General features: G+C 36.1%; 2 protein-coding genes across 2 annotated transcripts in view; both read left to right on the top strand.

Moving 5' to 3' along the window:
• Positions 1–12,644, top strand: part of LOC309501907 (uncharacterized protein) — a 427,051-nt gene that overhangs the window by 342,575 nt on the left and 71,832 nt on the right. The window lies entirely within an intron of this gene.
• Positions 11,967–12,644, top strand: part of LOC309501931 (NLR family CARD domain-containing protein 3-like) — a 28,521-nt gene continuing 27,843 nt past the window's right edge. The window contains exon 1 of the mRNA XM_082174224.1: positions 11,967–12,370. The gene's annotated coding sequence lies outside the window, so the exon portion shown is untranslated. The remainder of the gene's footprint in view (positions 12,371–12,644) is intronic.

Raw genomic sequence — 12,644 nt, 5'->3', positions numbered from 1 at the left:
GTCATGGTATAGAGCCCCTCCCCTCGATATCACGGTATCTCGCGGGATCCTCACCCTCTCCGCCATGTTGGCAGGATTCCGGCGGAAAAACATGATTGTTTACATGTGTTGTTAACTCGGTAGTAGAGGAGGTTCTTGCAATTCCGCACTGTTTTACCATGCCTGGAAGTAAAAACTGCTCCAGTGTTTGTCACAGGAAGCCATGGCCGACATTAGGCATTTCTCAATAGCAAGTAGCTGCTACGCAAAGTTCCGACTTCAATGCCAAGTCCAGCTCAGGAGAATGACTCCCGAGGACGCGAGTCCAGTTATTCTGCTGATGGAACAGCGCATTCTTCAGAGTGTCACTCAGCTCGCTCTGCTACTACGGTTATCTCTGTGACTACGTTTACAAGCTGTCAATATTCGGGTTATGGTCACAATTTGGGTTTCTGAAACATTCGGAATAACCCGTTTACATGCGTGAGCAGAGAGAGTTACTCCGGTATACATGGAATTTGTAATCAATTGGCAATATCCCGATGTAAACGGCGACGCACGGTTAGCATCTGGACGTACGGACAACCTTAAGACGCAATATGCATCATTTCCGATTTTTCTTCCTGTATCCAAAGACAACAGCAGCAGCAGCAGCACGCGGATAATGAATAGTTCGGGGCAGATAGCGATCGCCTTTGATTGCGCTTTCCTCCTCGCTCCAAAAGTGTGGTGCTGTGCTGCGTCTCGCCATGTTTACCTCTACTTCTTGTTTACTTCCGGTATACTGCACGCGGGTTTTTGTATGCGCCGTCTCTACTCAAAAGACCAAGATTCCTTGCGAATAGAACATGCGCAGAACACAAATCAATGTTCCTTTTGATGGGGATATGCCGACACGCGTTTACATGACCAAATATTCGGGTTAGAAAAGGGGTACCCCAGGGATCATATCCGGGTTTTTAAAAACCGGGATATGAGCATATCCGGGTTTTTGCCGGTGTTTACATGGCCGTGCGCGACCGGGTTATTGCTAATATTCCGGTTTTGAACGGGTTATTGGCTGCATGTAAACGTAGTCTGTATGTATATTTTAGGCAACAATAAAACGAAATATGTTATGAAACACCAGACTGCCTCTTTTCGTTTCCATTTAAAGAAATCTCAAACATTATAGCCATGCAAATGTGGTTCAGGCAACGCGTATTGATTATATTCACTACATGTAACGTTAGCCTATTTATAACAAAACAGTTTTTTAACACAACCCTGCCTCTTTTCGTTTACATTTTAAAAATATTAAACTTATGAATATGGTTCAGGCAATATGTGCACTTGTACTCTGATCATCTTCACTGTAATAAAATAAAAAAAATTACAAAACTAAACCCTGTCTCTTTTTGTTAAATTTCAGTTTTATCAATAATAGCCATTATAAAAGTAGCCTATAAGTAAAAAGTACAAGAAGCTATACAATAAGAAATAAAGCAAACAATTCAGTCAAACATACAAAGTCAGCGCTCTAGTCTAACGTTACAACAACGGTAAAGTTAAATAGCCTAACGTTAAATATAAAGTTATGAAATTTCACTTAGCCCTCAGTTTGGCAAGGGAACAAATGATAGATTCACAAGACCAAAGATCGCCCGTTAGGTCTACACAAGATTAATTATATCTCATGTTATATCTTCTCCAAATACCGCTGTTTTGCGCTTGGTGTGAGCTTGTTCCTTTAAAGATGAACTTAACTGAAAACTTGAGTAAAGGTGATATAACAGATGTATTTTATTTATTCTCATTGGTACAATTATTAAAATGGCAGAATTTGTTAAAAGGGATAAAATGGTATGTTGAAAATGTTGTTGTTGTTGTTACACGGGCGCCGCCATGTTGGATTTCAACATTCCGCTACGTCACTGGCATGGTAAGCTACTCTGTTGCTAACCGACACTAGCAGAGCAGCCATAGCATGTACATAGTCTGAGGCTAGCTGACATGGCTGAGGAAACAGAAACAGGTCTAGGGGGGGTTCATACTGTATAGTACGGAGCCCGGGAAGTCACCAGTGGGAGAAAAAAAACAATCCGTGGCGACGGTTTTGCAATCCGTCCTCTCAGTTTATAAACCGTACTCACGAATTCTCAAACTGTTCCCTCGGTTTAACAAATCGTGCCCACAGATTAATAAACCGTACCCACGAGTTTCTAATCCGCGCTCTTAGATTTGTAAACCGTGCCTTCAGTTTTTGCAATCTGTACCCACAAATTCATAAACCGTGCCCACGCTTTCACAATCCATTCCCACAGGTTTGTAAACTGTACTCACGGATTTGTGGCTCACTCTCATTTTAGAAGAACACGTTGTTAACGAATCTTACTGTATATTGTTTTATTGAATATTAAGTGGAATACATCAAATTGACATACGTCTGCAAGCTTAAAGTGATTCTCAGTTGTAGTGGATATGGGTGGAATATATGATTTAATGACTTGCATCAAAATCTTTTGTTTATTTGTAATAATCTTAGCAACTTTATTATTATTTTCTAACCTGTATTATGACTGATATTTGACGAATTGCTTTGTTCATTTTTTTGTAAGTTTTGGACAAAAGCGTCTTCTAAATATGTAGCCTAAAATGTAATAATAATAATAATAATAATAATCATTATTATTATTATTAGTAGTAGTAGTAGTAGTAGTTGTAGTATTATTTGAGTTAATAACTATAAATGAGTTCACTTAAGACAGTAATATGTTTATCATAAAATAATTGATGAATGCTTTATTTTTAAGCAAAAATTATGCAAAAAATGTAGGCCTATTTTATCCAAAACTGTAAAAGGTTAAGTTATAGCCAGAGAATGTCTAATATGGCGAGAAGTTTCACTCTCAGTAAACTTCCGGCTTCTGAACTGGTTGCAGTTCCACTCTGATTCCATATGAGGGCGCTCACAGGACGAGTGCAGAATGAATGGAGGTCTATGGAGATATTGCTCTCAAAATCCACTTTTCTCAGGATATAATTTTTTGTCGAGTAATTTGAATGTTGTTTTCGAAAGGGGATGCAAAGAAATTACACATTGCTGGGTGTTAGATTTTTTTGAGTCACTTATTTGCTTTAAAAAGTATTTTAAAGTGTCAATGACGTCATACACATCGTACGACCAGAGATACTGCTTTACGGCGATCCTTCAGTCACTTTGGTGCTTTCGCGCTCTGCACTTTCTTTTCTCTCGAGGCATCGACAACACAGCTGACACAGGGAAATACACGTGCTAGAAGAGTTTTTGTTTTGTTTGTTTCTGGTCCCGCTTCGGATGCCACGATGCCATCAAGCTGTATCTCTGGTCGTAATCAGTCCTTCACTGACCAATCAGCGTTCATTAGCAGAATGCTAGCGTGTTATGGGCAACAACAACTCAACCTGTAAGAAATCGAAAGAACATAAGTACTCGTTCATTCAACTTTCGACCTATAACCTATGTTGAACTTGCAAAACCTACAATCAAATCTGAGATTTCTCAACGGCAATCGGGTGAAAGAGACAAATTTAGCCGTCTAGCCCCATTGACTCCCATTCATTTTGCACTCATGGCGAGCGCCCCCCAGTGGAACTCTGGTGGAACTACAACCAAAATTCGGTACAATAGGACTTATTAGGGAGTGGGCAGGCTCTCCGTAGACGGGCTCTGTTATAGCCTATAATAATAAAGCACTGATAAATTATTTGATGACAAACATATTACTGTATTACTAAGTGAACACGTTTATAGTTCATTTATAACTCAAATAATAATAATAATTATAATAATAATAATAATTATTATTATTATTACATTTTAGGCTACATATTTAGAAGACACTTTTGTCCAAAACTTACAAAAAAATGAACAAAGCAATTTGTCAAATATCAGTCATAATACAGGTTAGACAATAATAATAAAGTGCTAAGATTATCACAAATAAACAAAAGATTTTGATGCACGTCATTCATATTAAATCATATATTCCACCCATACCCGCTAATTGAGAATCACTTTAAGCTTGCAGACGCAGTTAAGACAATTTGATGTATTCCACTTATTACACAATAAAACAATATACAATTAGATTCGTTAACAACGTGTTCTTCTAAAATGAGAGTGAGTTAGTTGACAAAATGCCCCAGCATCACAAAGGCAGCACACCACTGGTCCAGCTTTCCAATGATATGATCAAAGGCTTCCCCATTGATTATATGCATCAGTCATGCCTGGGGGTAATGAAAAAGTTGCTGCACAGTTGGACAAGTGGTGCGAGAGGAGTAAGGCTCTCCAACACTCAAAAGCAAATGGTAACGACTAGGCTTCTTCAACTCAGAAGTGAAATTCCATCGATATGCAGTCGCATGCCTCGAAGTCTTGATGAGGTGGAGAGGTGGAAGGCTACAGAATTTCACCAATTCATGCTTTACACAGGCAAGCTGGTGCTGAAAGGAATTCTTGGTGATGACATGAATCAACATTTTCTGACTTTCAGCGTTGCCATGTCCTTGTTAGTGTCACCAACACTTGTCCAGAGGCATTCAGAGTATGCAAGAAACCTGCTGCATTTCTTTGTCTGTAGAGGACGAGAGCTCTATGGTCAGGAGTTTATTGTGTACAATGTCCACTCTATGCTCCACATCACTGATGATGCTTTGCAATTTCATGGGCTTGACAAATGCAGTGCATTCAAATTCGAATCATACCTGTATACAATGAAGAGGATGGTACGAAGTGGAAAACACCCTTTGAGTCAGATCGCCAAGAGAATAGAGGAAAGGCAGCCATCTCCTCTTAAAAAACCCAAAGAGCGAGAAACAGCGAGTGCCAGGGACAAAGCATTCTTGCTGCATGAGAATGGCTGTGAGATTACTGATGAAATGGAGAAGGATGGAAAAGTCCTTTGCAGGGTTTATCATAATCCTGTACCACTGTTCACTGAGCCATGCCACTCTTTTCTTGTGGGAGTCTACAAATACGACAAAAAACAAACATCAATGAGATGGATCCCCAGAAAACAAGTGGAAAAGAGAGCAATCAGAATCAATTATGGAGACACTGTAACATTCATGGCCATCTTGCATCAACAGTGAATTTGTGACTGTTTAATGTGAGATATTTTATATCTTAATGTACAAATATTCTAGGAGAAATGTGGAATAAATTACATTTTCAATAAATTAACATTGCTTTTGTTTTCCTTAGCATGTACTATATTGTAGGATTTACAGACGAATCATCTGTTGGAATTGTAGCGGAGTGTTGGACCTGAAGAAGATGGGGTATAACCTTTCACAAGTCCAACCCACATCAATAATATAATCCTGCAGTTTAAATTGACCCAATGAGGTAAAAGCTAGCTTCTGACTTTCTGTACAAATTTCAGCAACAATATAGTTATTGGCCCCCGACCAATCAGACAAAACGGGCAAAAAAAGAAGAACTCCCTGATGAGGAAAACTGGATCACACGAAAAATACGTGTTTTTTCCAGAACTGGTAAAGTTCAATATATGGCTGGATATTTTTAGATTATAACTGAATAAATTATGACATTTTGATTTCCAAATTCCATTAACATTTCATCCCTAGGTGATTTTGAGAAGGCAGTAAAACGGAGTAAAAATGCTGAAAACAATTCCTCTGTCGAAAGTGATAATGATAATTGCTTTAAGAGGCCAACAAAAAACCCTGCAGATTTGAAGACAGCAGCGATGGTATGAGAACATTACAAGCCCAGAAATGTCTTAAAATGAAACCGATTTTACATTCATTTCAATAAGTAAATGAAGTATACCTTTTTTTTTTTTTAAGATGAGTGGGGAAGAGATCACTGGACACCAACCACAAAGAGAAAACGTCAAGGTACATCTGTAACTTACAAATGAGTAAATTACTAAATTCAGCTTCAGCATTAAAGTAATTTACATTTTGAATACCATTTAGATGAACCCTTTGCTCGCCTCAAGGCAACAACTGAAAGAAAAAGGCCAGACAAAGGTGTAATATTTTTATAACATAAGAATTATGGAGATCTAAATAAAAATAATTTTCACATTAAGCCCTAAATTATATAAATTATTCAATACAATCATAATAGCAATTAAGATTGTTTGGACTGGAAAAAATGTGCTTTGAAGTAATATATGATCAGAGTATTGACTTGCCTTATGCACACACTGCAAAGAACTGCCAATGTTACATTTAATCTACTGATTTATGTTTATTTTTCATGTTTTAACAGCAGAAGCAGCTAAACTTCCAATTCCACCCAAACTACAACAAAGTCATTTTCTAAATTTTCTTTGTACAAATACCATAGCAAATAAAGTACAATATTGAAAGGAAATATACTTTAGGGGTGTGCGATAGACAATTCTCGTTATCTAGGATTTGTTTATTAGACAGTATTTTAGAGGGTTTTTTTTATTTTTTATGAAATGCATCTAAATGTTTTGCCGGCATGAGAACGCAAATATATCCTCTGGGTTCACCTTGCTTTTTGAAATACAACCAAGCTCGCATATGGTTAAAAACAACAATTATGGCGCTTTTCCATTACCAGTACCAGCTCGACTCGCCTCGCCTCGGCTCGCTTTTCGCTCCGTTTTCCATTGCAGATAGTACCTCCCCAATAGTACCTGGTCGTCATAGCGACGCCGCAGGAAAACTGCCGTGACTTCTTCTACGCTACCCACACACACAGGACAATGGAGGAAATCGAGTGTATGCTGTTTTGTTTTTGTTTTTTATTCAGGATTTTTTTTATTATTTTTTTTATTTTTTTAATTGCAATAATTTTTATTGTCTTCAAAACGTCTGTATCTGCATATTACAGCGATCTCTGTGTTATTTTTATTTTTTTATTTTTTATTTTTTTTAGAACATGTAAATAACATTACAAAAAAAAACAGGCATGGATAACAAACTCCAAAGATGATTAAATAAAAAGAAAAAAAGAATTTCTCTTACTTTGTTAGAAATACAAAATTTGTAAGGGAGCAGCCATGCTTTTCTCCAATTAACATCTCTTAAAATGGAATTCCAGTAAAATTTCCCTCTTGGAGTAACTCTCTTTTGTTCGTTAAATACTTGTCTTATATCTTTGTTAGTACATTTTTTATCAAAAATATATTTACCATTTATAAGGAGATCGTAATCTTTATTTTCAACTTTATAATAAGTCAGGTGGCTGCACATTAAATTAATAAGCCCAGAGGGAATAGCTTTAATTACTACAGAAAATTCTTTAAATTTTATAGGAAAATTGAATTTGGACAAAAAAGAATCATAAGAGTGAATTTTCAAAGATGAATCAAATAAATCACTTAAATACATTAACCCGTGATCCAACCATTTCTCAAAAAATAAACTCTTGCCTTTAACTGTAATCAATTCATTGTTCCATATTTTCATTCTGTGAGGAGAAAAATTATGCACAAAGCACAATTTCCAGGCCAAGAGTGCTTGCTCATGGAATTTAGACAGTTTTATAGGTAATTTAGATGGTACAAAATTGCAAGTTAAAAGAAATTTAAGACCACCGATATTGGTCTTAAAAATATTATGTGGAATAAAAGACCAAATTGAATCAGTATCAATAACACACCTTTTGATCCAATTAATCTTAAAAGTATTGTTCATGTCTACATAATCCAGCATTTCAAAACCTCCTTCAGATTTCTTTCCAACCAATAAAGTTTTTTTAAGATGGTGGTGCTTATTTTTCCAGCAAAAATCAACTAATAATCTATTAATTTCTTTACTAGTAGAATCTTGAACAAATAAAGACAGCCCAGGAAAAGTGAATCTGGATAAACCTTCTACTTTCGTTAATAAGATTCTGCCTAAAACAGATAAATCCCTTCTTAACCAATTGTCAAAAATCATTTTTGTTTTTTTAATCTTGTTATTGAAATTGAGATGCTGTCTAACTGTCAAATTTTTAGATATATAAATTCCTAAATATTTAACATATTCTTTCACTGGAATGTTACACATTGAATGTTCAGAAGAATCATGCACTGGGAGAATTTCACACTTTGTAATATTTAACTGGAGACCCGAAGCATCAGAAAAAGTTTGAACTAATTCGATTGCATTCTTAATTTGAGTCTTATCTTTTAGAAATAAAGTTGTATCATCAGCCAATTGTGATATTTTTATTTCTCTATTAAATAATGTTATACCAAGTAAATTTGGATTTTTAATTATACTAATCGCTAATAGTTCCACAACAATTAAAAACAAAAATGGAGAAATTGGGCAACCCTGCCTCACTCCTCTGTTGATGGAGAATCTTCTAGAAGTATTGTTCTGTAATATAACGGAACTATTAATGCCTTTGTAAAACATTTTAACAGTCTGAATGAATTTATTTCCAAAACCAAATGCATGTAAACTTTGTAATAAAAATTGGTGATCAATTGTGTCAAACGCCTTGTAAAAGTCAAGGAATAAAATGAGTGCATCTGAATTAACAAATTGGTTATAATCTAATAGGTCCAATATAAGCCTAATATTTGAACTAATATGACGCTTTGCCATAAAACCAGTTTGAGATTCTCCAATTATTTTATTTAAACCACTCTTTAATCTAGCAGCATAAACTAAGGCTAAAATTTTATAATCAATATTCAATAATGTTATTGGTCTCCAGTTGTCAATGATCAAGGGGTCTTTGTGTGGTTTTGGAATTAAACTGATAATACCTTGTTTCATTGTTGTACTCATTTCTTTCTGTTAAACATTCTTTATACATGCTAAATAAAGGGTTTTCTATCAGATCCCAAAAGGCACAATAAAATTCAACAGTTAACCCGTCTGATCCAGGGGATTTTCCTTTCTTCATTGAAAAAAGAGCTTTAGAGATCTCAGCTTTGGAAATATCATCTTCACAATATTCACTATAATCATTAGAAACTGTTGGAACAAAATTTTTAACTGTTTGTATATAAGTGCTTATTTTTTCATTGTCAGAATGGGAAGTATAAAGTTTTTCATAAAAGGAATACACAAAAGATGCTATATCTGAAGGATTATTAGAGATTCTTTCATTTATAGTCAACGATGAAATAGAGTTTCTTGTATAATTTCTTTTTTCCAGAGAAAAGAAATAACTAGTATTTCTTTCCCCTTCCTCAAACCATTTGGCTCTTGATCTCACAAAAGCACCTTTAGCTAATTCTATATATAGATTATCTATTTCTAAATTAAGAAGATATAATTTAGACATGTCATCTTCGGATAGAGCATTTTGTTTAATTAAAGTATTAAGTTGCTCTGTTATCTCTGTAATCTTCCTAAGTTTATTTTTCTTTAATTCTTTACCTCTTCTCATAGCAATTACCCTGACTTTAAACTTAAATAACTCCCACTTTTGGACAAAATTTAAATTATTATTTTCAAAAATATTTGCTATCAATTTAACTTGTTCCACAAAACAATTGTCAGAAAGTAGACTGTTGTTAAATTTCCAGTATCCACGAATAATACTACTCTTACACCCATCAAAAAAGATTGATATCAATTTATGATCTGATAGAGGGGCACAAGTAATTTTTGTTTCTGAAACATAGTTAATTAAGTCATAAGAAATCAACCAGTAATCTATTCTTGATTTTAAAGAAAAAGTGCTATTATTCCAAGTATAGTCACAGCAATTTGGATTCAAATATCTCCACACATCAGAAACTTGTAATATGTTAGTTATAAAATCAAATAAATCTGAAATTCGTTAACTATGTTTGGGTGGAAAGCGGTCAACAGAATCGTCTGGAGCATCGTTGAAATCACCCCCAATAATTACATATCCATCCTTATACTTCTTCTTTAAACCTGTTATTGTATCACAAATCTTCTTAAACATTTCTAAATTGTGTACTCGAGTATTAAATCCATAGACATTGCAAATTATTAAAGCGGAATTGTCCAGTTTAACAGTCAGTATAATCCATCTTCCATTATCTGAACGAATAGACTCCAAGACATTGCCTTTGAATTTGTTAAAGAAAATTGCGACACCTGCTGAGTGATTGGAACCATGACTAAAAATTGCATAATCTCCCCATTGGGTTTTCCAAAAATTCGAATCAGAGTCACAAGAATGAGTCTCTTGAAAAAAAAGTATTTGAGCTTCTGTATGTCTTCCAAAAAGAAATATAGCTTTTCTTTTAACAGCGTCACGAATGCCTCGAACATTTAAAGAAATTAATTTGAACTTACCAAACTTGTAATCAGCCGTTACAAAAATGTAACTAATTAACCAGTAGGCTATATAGAACAAGTACCTTTGGAGAAAGTGAAAACTGAGAAAGCATGAAACATTACATCAATCACAAAACTTGCGTTGACCCCGATATGTATCCATAACTGCTGACGGGCACCATTCGCTCAGGTAATGTCAGGAACACTGATGCGCACCCCCTCAATGTAGGCAAATCCTCCTCGAAAGCCGGCCTTCTTACCCTCTTCTCTCGCACGTTTCACCAATGGCCATGCTTTTTTTCTTGCGGCTCGTTCTTCCGAAGACAGATCTTCTTTGATGTGTAGCCCGTTTTCCTTCAGATAGTGGTTGTCTTTGGCATCTCTCCACACTGTATCTCGATAAAGACGCATGGCGAACTGAATAATTATCACTCTGGGGCGACCATCACCTCTTCCCTGTCCCAGTCTATGAACCGACTCCACGACATCTGGAAGTTTGTGCGCGATCTTTGGAGACACTTTGGAGAGGATCTTGATAACAAGATCTCGTGTGCTAACGTTACTCTCCTTGTCCGGATTGCTTTCCTTTACCCCGTAAATCCTGAGATCCCATCTTCTTTTGTAGTTTTGCATCCCCATACACACCTCCTTTAGTTGCTTATTTTCTTGCTGCAACGCAGCAACATTTTTTTCGAGTTTCAGAATCTTCTCTTTGTGGGACATGCTCTCACGTAACAGATCACTTACGGTGGTAGAAAGAGAGGTAATAGAAGAAGCCGTACTTTCCAAGACCTTCTCCATGGACTCAACTCTCTGAAATGTGCCGTCACACTTCGATGTAAGTTCAGCGACAGCATTAATGAGTGAATCAATTTTCTCATAAATGTTCATCTTTAATTTCCCCTTTTTTCCTGGTGGACTTTTACTCGGAGTGCATGGAAAAGATGTCGCAAATTCTTCTTCTGTGTCCATCTCGTCGACACTTTTGCATTTGTCAGTCGCCATGTCTGTATTAACCTGAGTCTTATCTCTGTTTCTTTTCTTACCCATATGGGCCTGACAAACCACACAGTAGAAGAAGAACAACTAAACTAATAATCGATCAAATTTATCGGGGTTTTCAGAAGTAGTTTCATGTTAATCTCTTAGTTGCCTGACGACACGTTCAAAACGTGTCTGCACAGATGAACGCCATCTTGGCCCCCCCCCTTTTTATTCAGGATACTCCGTCTGGCGCGTGCAATGATGACGCAGTGAATAGCAACGATTCTCTCTGACCAATCAGCAGTCTGCCGTGTTTTCACGTCACATTTTAGTATCGCCTCAGCTCGCTCAGAACCTCGCTGGAGGTGATGCGAAAAAAAGTACCTGGAAGCAGATACAGGTACAACTTTTACACAGTGGAAAACCAAACAAAGGCGAGTCGAGGCGAGCCAAGGCGAGCTGGTACTGTGTAGTGGAAAAGCGCCATTAACACAAATCGCACACCCCTATGCAAACACTACAGTGCGTGCAGAATTATTAGGCACGTTGATTTTCTGATCATATTTTTTTTTTCCAGGCACATTTTACCAATTCCAAACCACATTAATCGTAATAACTACTATTCATTTTGTATTTTATTATTTAATCATTTATAAGTGATGTATAATTGTTCATGAAGGCTGGAAATTAAAAACATCTTATGTTCAGGTGTGCAGAATTATTAGGCACGTTTTCTTTTACAGATAAAATAAGCCAAATAGGCTATGTGGTAACATCTCGTTCCTTGTCTTTAGTGTGAGAATTTGAGTTTTTAGCTGTTACTGGTTCATTCTATTATAACTGCGTTATCTTCAGAAGTGCGCGCGTCCGAGCGAGTGTAAAACACACAGGAAGAAGAAGAAAACGAAAGTAACAACACATCAACAGAAATACCAACCTCTGATACCTAAACCTGTTTCTCACTGGGTTTGATTTGATCTATGATCCAGAAAACATTTCCACAGATGTCAGTTTAGCACAATGCGTACCAAATCTAATAACACTCGCGGCCATTTATGTGTTTAATCCACAATCCATCGAGACCAGCAAGAGATTCTGAGAACGACGCGCGCGGACTGACAACAAGCGTTACTGAGTTTAAAATACTGATAAGTTATCTTCTTAGTGGACAAGACTGCAAGTAAGTTTAATACATTCTCCATTAAAGTCATTTGTAATTATTAGGAACGTCATATTGTATATTAAGCGTGATTTAAATGTGAAGTTACAGAAGGCTCTGCTATTCCGAACAGACGAAGAATCTGCCAGAAATTACAATCTTTTGAAGTTAAAACACAAAAAGCTTTATTGATAAAGGGTTATTGAAAACAAATATGTTTTTTGAAAGTTTTCTTACATTTCCTCTTCAGTTTTAGGCTGTTGATTTTGTGAAGTGAAATCGAAAGTATTTTTGA

This window comes from Leuciscus leuciscus (genome assembly GCF_965113295.1).
Source record: "Leuciscus leuciscus genome assembly, chromosome: 6".
NCBI classification, from domain to species: domain Eukaryota; kingdom Metazoa; phylum Chordata; class Actinopteri; order Cypriniformes; family Leuciscidae; genus Leuciscus; species Leuciscus leuciscus.
The sequence above is the reverse complement of the archived record's forward strand: the minus strand, read 5'-3'. Positions and strand labels throughout refer to the sequence as shown.